This window comes from Melopsittacus undulatus, chromosome 2 (genome assembly GCF_012275295.1).
Source record: "Melopsittacus undulatus isolate bMelUnd1 chromosome 2, bMelUnd1.mat.Z, whole genome shotgun sequence".
Classification (NCBI taxonomy): domain Eukaryota; kingdom Metazoa; phylum Chordata; class Aves; order Psittaciformes; family Psittaculidae; genus Melopsittacus; species Melopsittacus undulatus.
The window spans coordinates 89,055,660-89,068,317 of NC_047528.1; the positions used below are offsets into that span (position 1 = coordinate 89,055,660).

The following is a 12,658-nucleotide window of genomic DNA, read 5'->3' on the forward strand; positions in this document are numbered from 1 at the left end:
TTATAGTCACCTCTGTTTCCTTTGAGCATAAAAGACTTGGTCTTTATTTTTCAGTAGTATTATAATATCCTTTTCCCTTTGCTTTGTTTGCTATGTAAATTGACAAAAGCTAAGCAGGATATGAAGTATAACCACATTTCCTAACTTCCTCTGTCCTCAAGAAAAAACACAGGCAACTCCTAAAGCTCACAAATAAAATATAAATTGGAATTTGGTGGTTTGAAAATTCCTCCTTTAATACACCAGCAGTACTCTTCTACTTTTTTTTTTTGCCTGAATTTACTGTCACCTGCAGAATATGACAGTTACAGTCATGGGTATGTTTAGAGGCCAATACAAGCCTATCACAGTCCATTAGCTCCCATTTTCACAAGTCACCTTTTGACTGCCTAAGCACTTGGATGGCCTTCCTACTTAACAGCAAATACCTCTTATGCATGTATGTATAGAAAAAATGAAAACATCATGGCCTGGAGTAGCTGCTATATTGAAAACAAGCATGTTCATATGAAGGACGATAAGCAAGCACATAACAAAGAGCAAACCCAAATTTTATTTCCACTTCCAACATTAACATCCTTTTTGTCCTTCAGTAACATACATGGTTTAGTATCTCCAAGCTGCTGGTGGGGGAACCAAGTTACTGCTTTTTACCAATCCCATAAAAATGTGCCAGCACTCAGTAACTGTAACAAAGACTGGTACCTCCAGATTCATGGTGTTCTTATTCTACTTGCCACCCCACCCCCAGCTCCATTTGATGATACCAGTGTCCCACAGTTATGACATGAAACGATCTTATTGATCAACATGAAGAACCTGCTAACAAATGTGAACACTTCCCCATTCTGCTATCTTGGGGAGAGCTATAATGGCCTGGGTAAAACACTCTGGTAACATCTGGCACTAATTAAGTGGAGGAAAGAACTCTTATCAGCAGCTTTTTTCCTTCCTCTTGGAATCCTCTTGCTTAGAGGAGCAGTGAGTTGTTTTACGTTTTGTACAGCACTGAGATGTGGTAAATTAAGACCCCCCGAGACTTCTCACTTGTAAGCCAACAAACTCTTTCAACAAGTGACAATGAAGCAACCAGAAGTACCAATTGTGGAATTTTAAATTTCACACCAAAAAATAATTGTCTTACTTACACCAAAATAAAAATATTTATCTGATTTACTGTCAGCTTTCACATATGTCCCAGTTTTGCAGAGGTAACATTTGGTGCTCAGACCACTATATAATATACTGAAATATATTTTGGTCTACATCTCTCTCCCTTCAGGACATTAACAGGGCCATTAGAACAAGCAGTTCCACTATCACAGTAGTGCTTCTGTGGATCATTCCCCCCTGGTTGTTAGTACAGGACTTAATAACAGCAAGTGTTAAATCTTTTCCAGGAAATTTGACTGCTTCTAAACATCTCTAAACTTGCTGCGGTAGCAATCAGAATTATCATTGCTTCATTACAGCATTGCATTGAGAGTACAGAAAGTAAATTTCTGAAAAAGAACGTACAGCTTCTAGAAGCCATATCCATTTTATAAGACTGAAACATTTAAAATAATCATGTATATTTCATCCATTCTAAACTTTCAGTTGCACTAATGGAAGACTCAAGGACTTGGCTTGAAAAATGTTATTTCATACTCAAAAGATAATCCAAATCTTCAAAAATGTATCTAGATTGAGAGCACAAATCAAGGCCAGAAGGCACTTAAGATTAGACTAAGTTTTTACATGCCAAAGAGAAATTTCCAAATACAAAATATAACCTAAACCAACTGTCACAGCAACAGACACAAAATCAGAAGAATACTCAATTTTCCTGTTAGAACATAGGAAATGGTAACAAGATCAATCCCAATCTAACAAAGCACTTTAACTTAACTGATAAGACCCACTTCTGATACAAGACAGTTACTAGAATTCAGTTTACACAGAGAAGGATACACATGCATAGATCAAAAAATGCATGCTCCAAAATTACTGAGATCAAGGCTTCAAAGTCTCAGTGCAATACAATAGCCTCTACACTACCCCTCTTTACCCTGTGAATGAAGTGAATGGAGCTATGCCTTCCACTGCTTAACTGAAGCTTAAGAACACACACTGAAACCTACACTAGGTTTTCCTGTGGATACTTTAATCATAACATGACAAGAAAATACATAAAGCTTTAACAGTCAACAGTAAAAATGTTCTATACACGTCATAAAATAAATTGAAAATATGACACATATTAAAAATAGAATCAGAATTATTTATTTTGGATAGATTAAAAGTAATGACATACTGAGAAGTGTTGAACTGTTTCTTCAGACAGATCAAGTGTGAAATGCTTTGGGGTTTTTTCCTCCCAAGTTTTTGAAAACTTAAACATAACAATTATATACAGCTATACATAAACTCAGGAAAGGATAATTCTGTCAATTTTATTTTACAAAGCTGTTTAGAAAATGCACTCAAAATGCATTTGCTGTTCCTTGATACTCTAGCAACGACACATTCTGGAAATACATACAAGAATTTCTGATACAACCACAACAGTTTGTTTCCTGGTTCAGGATAAGTGATAAAACTTGTACATACAGCTAACAGGGACTAACCAGGTCTCATTCTTAATCAAGACTTCAGTGCTTGCCCAGCTGCAGATGCTGTGTTGCTTTAGCTGCACATATATAACTAAAGGGATATTGCCACAGCACTGGCAGACCATAAACAGTTGATATCCCATAGAGGAAAGGGAGTAATCTGCAAGTGTATTCACAGTACAGAGAATAGCAAGGTGCATAAATTTCTTGAGCTGTGTTACATTCCTCTAATCATACAACCTGTACTGGCAAAACTTTACACAGAGCATGCTCTAGAATAAAATTAGGAACAGTATTATGAACTAACTATATGTGAATGCTTTTTGTAAAGAGTAAGAATTATTTAGCTTTTTAAAAGAAAAAAAATTAGAGGAGGCATTTAGCATACACTGAAAATGATCTACACCCTCCCACTATCCTCCATAGGCTCAAGTGTTCCCCAGCATCCACAGACCAGAACATAGCGTCCATGCTCCCTATTCCTGTCATCTGTTTAATGGAATGCACACGTCACACTCCAAATAGGGGCAAGGACAAAAACGAATCTTGCCAGGACAGATCTTCGCTTCATGAGACCAAAAGAAAAAATAAAAAAATCACTGCATGGCATAAAAATTCACTTATAAGGGTATCATTCCAGATTGGGCCATTCTCCCCCCCACAAAAACCACACTAGTCATTTACTTAGACGTAACTGACAAAAAGAGGTCAAGAGCAGATTAATAAATAAATGTTTCTGTAGAATTACATGGTATGTCCCCATTTAGGAAATCACAGAAGTGTTTAAGAAATAATAATAATTTTTAAAAGATAGCGATAAACTAAACAGAGACCTATCACCCAGATGCATTAACTACTCATACTGCTAACTGATGAAGTCGGGGCCACGGCAGCTGGTGCTGTGGGACTGAGGGAAAGCTATCGACTACTCCACGGAGACGCAGGACATGTGGCTAATTGAGGCAATATTTAAGGATAAAACCAGCACTTGATTCATTATTGTTTACACACATCATAAGCAGGGCCTCTGGGCAATGTCAAGTTTCAGCTCCTAATTGCGGCTGTGTAAACACTCGAAGCCTCGGTCTAAGGTGTCAAGCACTTCCACTTACAACCGAGCCAAGAGACAATGAGGTCACATCAGAAGTGATAAAAGTAACACTAAAAAGAGGAAGACACCACCACCTCACGCCAGAAGCGCGCACACTGCCCCAAGTGCCAGCCGCTGACAGAACATGCTTCCTACGAACAAGAGGGGCGCCGGAGGCCGGGGGGGGGAAGAAGGGGGCTACGGCCTAAGTCTCGCTGGCACCCGCTGTCCTCGGGGCCCCGCCGCCAAAACGGCACCAAGTCCGGGGGCAGGGTCTCGTGGTGCTGACCATCCTACCCCCCCCAAGCTCGGGGCCAACTGCCGCCGGCAGCCCCCGTCCTCCCCCCGAGGGCAGGTGCGGAGAAGAGGCAGCTGCCGCAACGGTTTTATCGCGGCTGCAGCAGAGGGCTCCCCGTCTTGGGTCGAGTCGACAGGGGACTGACACGGCGGGTACGGGAGGCAGGGGCGAGGAGGACCCAAGAGAATACCCCCACCCCCTCAGCCCAAGGCGCCAGCACGGCGCTGCCCCTTTAAGTGTCACGTCGCCACCCCCCCCCCCCGTGGCCTCCTCTCCCTCCTCCTCCTCCTCTTCCTCTTCCTTCTCCCTTTCCTTCCCCCTCTCTCCACGGCAGCGGCTGCCGCCGCGTCCTCAAACACCGACTCGCGCTCCCTCAAGCCCGGCGCCTCTCCCCTTTTCCCCTCCCCGCCCCTCCGCGCGCACCCGCGCGCGCCCCCGCCAGAGACAACGGTTACACGGCGGTCGTTCCAGAATCTTCCTCGCTCCCTCCCTCCCCCCGCTCTCACTTTCCCCTCCTCCCCCTCCCCGCCACCGCCCCTAACCCCCCTCTGGGGCGAGTTGCGGAGTGCGGGTTCCCCCCTCCCCGCTGTTCAGCGTTCCCTTCCTCAACCTTCCCCCCCCTCCTCCCCTCCCCGCCGGTGTGGTGGTACGGCTGGGCCCGTGCGGCGGTAGTGGCGGCGGCGGCGGGCGCGCCGTGATGGATGGCTGGCTGGCTGGCTGGGAGCGGGTTTGAGTGACAGCGCTTACCTTGGGTGCCAATCTTCGTCACACTGACAAGCGGCTGCAGCAATCGGGACCCGCACCGCCGCGACACGCGTCACCGCGCACACACGCACACGGCCAATCGCCGGGCGCGCCGCCCGATACGACACCACGCCGCGCATCACGCCTCATCAATATTCACCGCGAGGGGCGGGGCGCGCGGGAGGTGTAGGAAGGTGGTGCGCGGTAGCCCCACCCGCCGCGGGGCGGGGCTATCCCGCACCACCTCCCTATGCCTCCCGCCTGGCGCTCATGAATATGGATTAAGGGGGCGGAAAATAACTTGATCACACCCCTCTCCGGCTCTGAGATGGGGGGACGGTGAAACCAGCTCTTTACTGGGGGGAGGAGGGAGATACCAAGTGGTGGGCAGAGGGCTCAGCCGTGGGACGTGCAGCTTCTCCTCGGATCACCTCAGGGGGATCCTGCCGACCCCTGGAGCCTTGGGGAAGGTAAGGCAGGGGTCTCGCTTGAGGCGTCTCCGAAGACTGTCGGAGCCTGAAACTATGTGGGGGCACATCTTCACCCTGTGTGGGGTGAAACTGGCTGGTGAAACATGGTAAGCACTTGCCATGCTGTGACTCCCAGAGCTGCTCTCACCTTCCTCTGAACGCACATCTTGCAGTGCTCCAGAATCCTGCCCCGAGGTCTTGCATGATCTGAATTAAAACTGCTGGGTACAGATGTCTTTCACTGAAACTCCAGTTTCCCCACTTGGAAGAAACCAGCACTCTTCCCTCATGTTTTACCACCCTGTTTCCCTGAACTGTTCCCAGAAAGCAGGACTATGAGGGAAATGTGGTATCAGACAGATGGGTGCCTTGTGGCTTAGCCATTTTGGCGGTATATTACAAGTTTCTCGCTTGTGGATTCTCTGCAGTTCAAAAGGGCTTGAATGTGCATGTTTGGGTCACATCACTGGGGTGATTTGTCATCCCTACCCTGCTCCTCATTCTTAAGGCATCTAAGATCATCTTAGAAACCACTCTCCCTCTCCCTTTGAGGGCAGATGTTATCAAGGGTGGGGGAAGAAGCTGATATGTACAGAGCAAATCTCATTGTAGGAAGCTCAGCTTAAAACCTAAGCAGGTTTAGTTTCAGGTTTTGTAGTCCCTCTGCAGAAGAGCAGCAGGGAATATACTTGCTTATCCTGTATCCTGGTAAACAGGGAATGCCCTACTTTTTTTCAAGGTCCATGCCACTCTTCCTATTGCTTTAACAGCAGTAACAAGATGCCTAGTTGGTTTTACATCGTACTTTCCTGGGCCAGGACGCTTAAAGAAGAGCTGGCTGATAGTCTGGCAATAGAAACAGCTCCTCCCACAAGCCAACTCTGCTTCCAGTCCTCTGAGCGTAACTGCTGTGTCAAGACCCAGCTCTGCCAACGTAGTTGCTCTCGATCTTCAGGGATCTAGATACTGTGCACACTGCCACCATTTGTCCACTAACAAAACAGTCACTTCATCCTCCTGCTAGACTGCTGGGAGCCTTTATAGGGATTTGCTTTTGAACCATTTTCCCCCCATACAGACAGAACCACGTGGATGTCAGGCTTGTGAACAGAGAAGTAACTTGCACACCTAGCAGAGACTGGGAGAGAAAATGAACTATGCAGAGTGCACAGATGTGTGAATTCAGTCTAAAAGTTCATGTGAACGGCTTATATAAACAAGATTAAAAAAAATTAATACAGCTCTTAGTTTGTCTTACTCACAAGAGTCTCTCTGTTCTTGCACCGTGTAACACCTTTAACAGAGTTCCTATGGCTGGCTTCTTTTACCACAGGTTTCATCTCTCATTATCCCTGGCACATTAATTAGTGACACATTCACTAAACAGTGCTTAAAATTAACTGGTTCCCAGGTCCAGACCTGCCTCTTCTTCAAATTTGATTCTCTCTGCAAACCCTTTGGTCTCTTTCTGCCTTGCTTGTACTTCTTTGGACAGGAGTTCACTGATTTCTTCTGAGAAAGTACAGATTAAATTCAAACTAATTCAGTTTCTATTTAATTTCTTCTCCTAATGATGTTCAAAGCCTTTCTTGGTGCCTTTCCCAACTTGCATTTTCCTTTTTCCTTCTACTTGCTTTTGATTTTCCTTTCCTTCCTGCCTGCCACTTTCTCTTCCCTAGCTTCCTTCCTCACGCATGACAGCAGCAGAAATTCCTCCTCTGCTGTCTCTCTCTCACCCCAGTAATGGCATCTCCTGGGCTCCTTTGTAAGGTTACTCCATCCATTACTCTCCCAAACCCCTTATGCTTTTTGTGATAACTGTAGATGTTCTGACTCCCTCAATCTTAAAGCATGTGACCGCCAAGCAGCAGAATTAAGAAAGCCTGGTTCCCCACACATTTGTGTTTCACAGTTTATTAACTTCAGTGTCTAAGGTGCAAGTTTTAACTGAAATATCTTCCAAAGTTATGGTGTACATAAGGACTCTCTTTAGTTAGTAGATGCTGTTGCCTAAAAGCTGGTGTTGCAGACTTCCCATTTTTCAGGGAGTACATGATACATCCTCCCTGTTTGACAACTTATTTTTATGAAAGCTAATTTATTTTGACAGCTTTAATCCTGAATGTAGTATGTTGAAACGTTATTAAATTACATGGATACACCCCCAAATATACCTGTACCTACATGACATGACCATATAAACCTTGTTCCTATAAGAGAGTAACCTGAAAATCAAGCTTGATCTGACTTGTGTCTTTCAGCTGCCCATCTCTAAACTCACTGAGTGCACTGTACTCAGCCATTGTCAAGAGGTCCGTGCTTTTAATTTGATCTTCAGTTTTCTCTGTTGCAGCCACTGCAGGCTTGAAAGCTAAGCTTAATTTTTTTTTTAAATATCACAGCTAAAATTACTCCAGGAGATGAAGTTTTAAGATAAAGCACTAAAAATTACAAGGCTTCTGAGAGGAGCCTGCAAAATTTGGAAAAGAGCTGGGAGAAGAGGAGCAGCAAGGGTAAAGAATGAAGAAATAACTGAGATAAGTGATTCAAAGGCAAACAAACAAAAAGGGAAAGGATAGGTACCTTTTCTCTCTTTGTTTCTAATTGTCCAAGCAAACTGCGCTGTCCCTCATCAGTTCTGCAAAAGGACAAGGGTCCAAAACGTAGGACAGAAGACAGCAATCATGGAGAAATTCTTCATGCTACACATTTTATAAGGATTATTACACAACTGATGCAGGTTTATGCTATGAACTCCCATTGGTATGGGTGTACTCACTGAAGTGCAATGGGGAGAGAGCTGCCTTTTTTTTACCCTAAAAATCCAAAGGGTGAATGAAATGCCAGGGTGAATGAAATGCCATTTTTATCTTTTGTAATAGCAAATTACAAGTATGTAAACCTAAGGTTCTGTAATATTTAGGCTTGTAACTGCAAATAATGAAATACTCAAATTCTCAGACTTCTGTTACTTTCTTAACATTGTATGTATTAAATAGGCTTATTAAATATAGCTCATTACTCAAAGTATGCACAGATATGTTTGTAGGGTCAGGACCTTACTTGGTTACTGAGAACAGTCTCAGATGTATGAGAGCATTCCCCACAGCTGGACCAAATATTTGCAAACACTAAACTATGAAGGTCCCCTCTCACCAAATGAGAAAAGCACTCGCAAATATATTCTCTGAAGCACGCTTTCAGTTGCAGTTCAGTGCTAACAGGATTGTGTAAATTTATTGGAGGGCAAAACAGTATCTACATACAGTTGCTAGACAAATTAGGTTTACTCTGTCATCCTTTAGTATTTTCCAAGTTCTAAATAGTACAACTGTGTGCATAATATATTCACATGCATTTAACCTATTCACAAAAAAGCTCTTGACTGTGTACTTTGCAACTCTTTCATAATTAAGCTCTCAAAGGAAACATTTACGTAGTGGTGAAAGGATGGGCTTCCATGCGGGTGGCAGTAATCTGTGCTCATATTGAATATAATATTGAGTAAGACTGTAATTGCAGTGATAAGACTGGAATAATTTAAACAGAGCAGGGTTTTCCCCAAATTCCAAGAAAAATCAGGTAAGTTTTTAAGTGCTGATCTCTTAACAATGGGAGTCTTCTGCAGCAAACCAGTTACTTCTTTCATCACTCACAGTGAAAAAAGTATGTAACAAGACATGTCAACAACTTAGATGTCCTCTGGCTGTTTGGAGAGCATTCCAGAAAGCAACCTCTCTCTGCCCTGTTTGTAGGCACAGCACATTCACATCTGCAGCCACAAATTTATGTGGTATAGGAGGAGCCTGGGAAAAATGTGTGACTTATTTTAGAGTGGATATGGCTTTTAATATTTTAAAGCTGAAATTAATGAGTTAACTCAGTCTAAATAAACGTCAGGTTTTGCTTGAACTAGATTATGGAGATCTGTGTAACTCAGCTGGGAACACTCCCTCTGGAGAAATTAAGAGTCTGTGTCCCACAGCAGGACTTGGGCTCAGACCAAGAGCTGGCACTGCAGTGCAGTACTACTGCAAGGAGTTTCTGTGTGGGGATCAAGATGCTATCCTTTTGATGAGCAGTTATTGTCCTGTTTTTTTACCATTACAGCAGAAAAAACAACATACTTAAAGCTTCCTTCAAAAATGGAAAAATTATAAATGTCTTATTCAACATTTATCCTCTTGTTAAATCAAATTTGAATTTCCAGAGCTGTACATTAGCTGAATCACTGGCTGCATACTACTCACTCCATCTGTTTATATGCTTGAGTCATTGCATTACCAGTATCTTAACACGTTACTTGGAAAGAATTTTGGGCGATCTGGAGGATAAAACCTCAAAGTTCTGTAAGATTATGTTCCCTTCTATGTCCTGCAGTACCATATTCTACATTGCTCCCTTTCTGCTATCAGAGATGTTAATTTGAACAAATTGCTATTTTAGGAAAAAGAGCTTATCATAAAAGTACAGCTTCTACTTAAAAGCTGAAAATTGAGCTGTGATTTAGAAATCCACTGTCACCTCCCTACACGCAATGCCTTGCCCTGGGAACTGTGTGAGGAGTCCCACGGTGATGGAACAAACATCTTTCACAACTCAGCGTACCCACTTGATACTTGCTCCACTTGAGATGGTATAAACAGATTACCTTCTGAGGGCAAACTGTCTCCTCTTAACAACGCTGAAAGTTGGGAGTATTTGTTGTGTGATTGCAAAATTTCTTCAGAAATGTGTTACACTTAAAAATACGTTTTTGTTTACCTCAAGGGGGGAGGGCAAAAAACAGTGCAGGGGGGCACAAAAGCATAGACAGGGGGACAGAGGTAGAATTGCTAATGCACATCTTGGTTTTTAGTTTACAAAAAGCCTAAAAAGAGAATATTTTGTATGAATCTCACCATGGAGCACTACTAATGCATTCATGTTACTCAGGGAGTTGAGAAGCAGAAAACAAAACCAATTGAAATAAAAGAAAACCAGTGAGACTAGTTTTACCTTTCAGACCAAGGGCTAGATCCAACTCTCACAGAAGTCAGTGGAACAATTCCCACTGGCTTCAGAGGGATTTGGATTCGGCAAAGTGAAATGCAGAAAAAATAACTAGGAAGCATTAATGAGAGGTTCTCAAACACTGGTCTACAGAGCACTTCTTCAGCCCATAGGGACATGCCTTTCCCCTCCATTACTCATTTACTTCCAACTGCTTTTATGGGTTTCTGCATTTTGGAGCCTAGAAGAACCAAGGGGCATTGATAACAATGAATGAGAATGGCTGGCCAGGCAGCCTTCTCCCACCACTCTTTTTCAGATAGAAGAGGAAAGAATTCAGTTGCTGAGCAAATAGAGAAAAAATAAAGAATGGACAATCTGAAGGAGTAGAAGGCCATTAAGCTGAGAGGATTAGGTTCTTTGCTGCCTAGTGAAACTGTCTAGCCAAGCACCTGAGCTGCTAGCACAATGCAAAAGAAAAGCTGAGCTCCACACAGACGTCTGCACTGAGCAAAAAGCAAATAGGAAATGCCAAGGGCAGAAGCGTTCCACAAGCATTCCTCTTCTTCCCTTTGCCAAGCTAGGATTTGTGGAAACACCCATGCACACCCACCTCTGGGCTGAAAGTAGACAAGCCTGTTTCTGATGGTCCACACTGCAGTACTTACACCATGTCCTCCAGGCCCACATCCACACTGTTACTCAGATGTAACACACATTCCTATTACCACATCTAGCTGAAGCCATTCCTCTTTGGAGCTGTTAGGCATCTGGACCAGGCTCTGGATATCTGATGGTTGATGTTTGGGGCAGCATTGCCATTAACGCTTTCAGGCTCTCCCTCAACATGAAGGGCTGTTGACAGCTGAGTACAAGACTAACTTGTGCACACATGTTGAATGTGCACATAGCCTGGATGGACCTAGGTGGTACCCACTTCTTAAATGCAGGACAATCGTTTCTTCCATATGTACATGTGGGTCAAACTACCTTGAGTCCAACAGTGGACAGAAGTAGGTGCTTAGTGAAAGAGTGTAAGAAACATGAAAACACCTGGGTCAGCCTTTCTCTGATATGTCTTAGGAACTTCTGGGGTGGATGATTTAGCACCTTTCTTAATCAGACCATCATGGCCACTGGTAGACTTCTCCATCATTCCTCTATTCCATTTTTTTAATCCATTTACAGGTTGCAATTCTTTAATGTCCTTTTGCCTACCAGTGAGTCTTTCCTGGAGATAGACTACCTAAGTAAGCCTTTCCTCACAAGCAAGAGGAGATACAGAGACTTTCTGGACATTTTTTCTAAAATTTATTGATGAGAAAACATAGGAAAGAAAGGATGTGTTGACACTTTGCAGAGCAATAAGGTACAGAGATCCCTATTCTGGCTCTGTAAGAAATAGCTTTGGATCTGGAAGCAGGAGAGTGAGAAATACCAACCTCATGCTGTGCTCAGGTTAGCTGGTGGGCTGAGAGGCAAGGCACATTAGCTAGAAACTGAACACTGTGCTACCAAGGCAATACTGCTTCTAGGATCCAAGATTACATCCCTGCCAAGGTCTGCTCCTTCCTCTGAGAAAGACCTGGGCTGGGGATCTGCAGCACAGAGATGTACAGTACCATGATGGCACATCCTGAGAGGCATGCTTCTGAAGCTTTGCAAGGCCTGAGGATACAGGTCCACCTCCCACATCAACCATTTAACCTGGAAGATGCAGGGCAGTGACATTGTAGCTCTTCTAAGTTTGCAATGTCATGTTTATTTCCCAGAGCAGGTGCAGATTCCCAGGGGTAGACTTAGGCCTCCTCCCATAGAAACGGCGCATGAAATCCCACAGATCTGCAGACCATAGTCCCATACCATTGCTGTAGGGCCTCCTGGGACAGGAGCTCCACCCACCCATTACAGAGATTCTTCCTCATTGCATACAGTATTTATTGGCCAGCACAGATGATGATGGAACAATGCTCTGTAGGATTATTTAAACACATCTGATCAAGAACGAGACCAGAAATAAAATTTGCCTTTTACCATGCCCTGATTGCTCTCATGCCCCATATCCAAGCTGAGTCGCATCCTACATCCATCAGAAAGCCCTGTATTTTACATTGTGCTCTTAGGAAGCAGAAGCACAGTCCCTAAGCAGAGTGAATTGCTCGGTGTGCTCAACAGCCTACTGATGTCACACACTGCTTCCCACTGATGGGACCTTGATAGAGCTCACCAGCAGACCTTGGTCTGCTGACCAAGACTTGTCCAGACTAAACAAGTAACCCTGGTCTAGTGAGCAGCACACTTACCAGGGAGAGGCGAGACCTAAGCCCCAGCTAACAGCTTACAACACAGTCATGCTGGCTGGCTTCTTTTCCCTTATCCAAGGAATTTTGAGCCCCAGAGAAGGGAGCTATTAGCAGCTCATTCGCTTTTACTCATGTAAGGCATAAGTCACATCAGTAAGAGTTGGAAT

At 43.9% G+C, this 12,658-nt stretch overlaps 1 protein-coding gene across 1 annotated transcript in view; it reads right to left on the reverse strand.

Moving 5' to 3' along the window:
* PKNOX1 (PBX/knotted 1 homeobox 1) overlaps positions 1 to 4,849 on the reverse strand; it is a 42,599-nt gene extending 37,750 nt beyond the window's left edge. Inside the window, exon 1 of the mRNA XM_005151704.3 lies at positions 4,730 to 4,849. The gene's annotated coding sequence lies outside the window, so the exon portion shown is untranslated. The remainder of the gene's footprint in view (positions 1 to 4,729) is intronic.
* Positions 4,850 to 12,658: the final 7,809 nt, after the last annotated feature.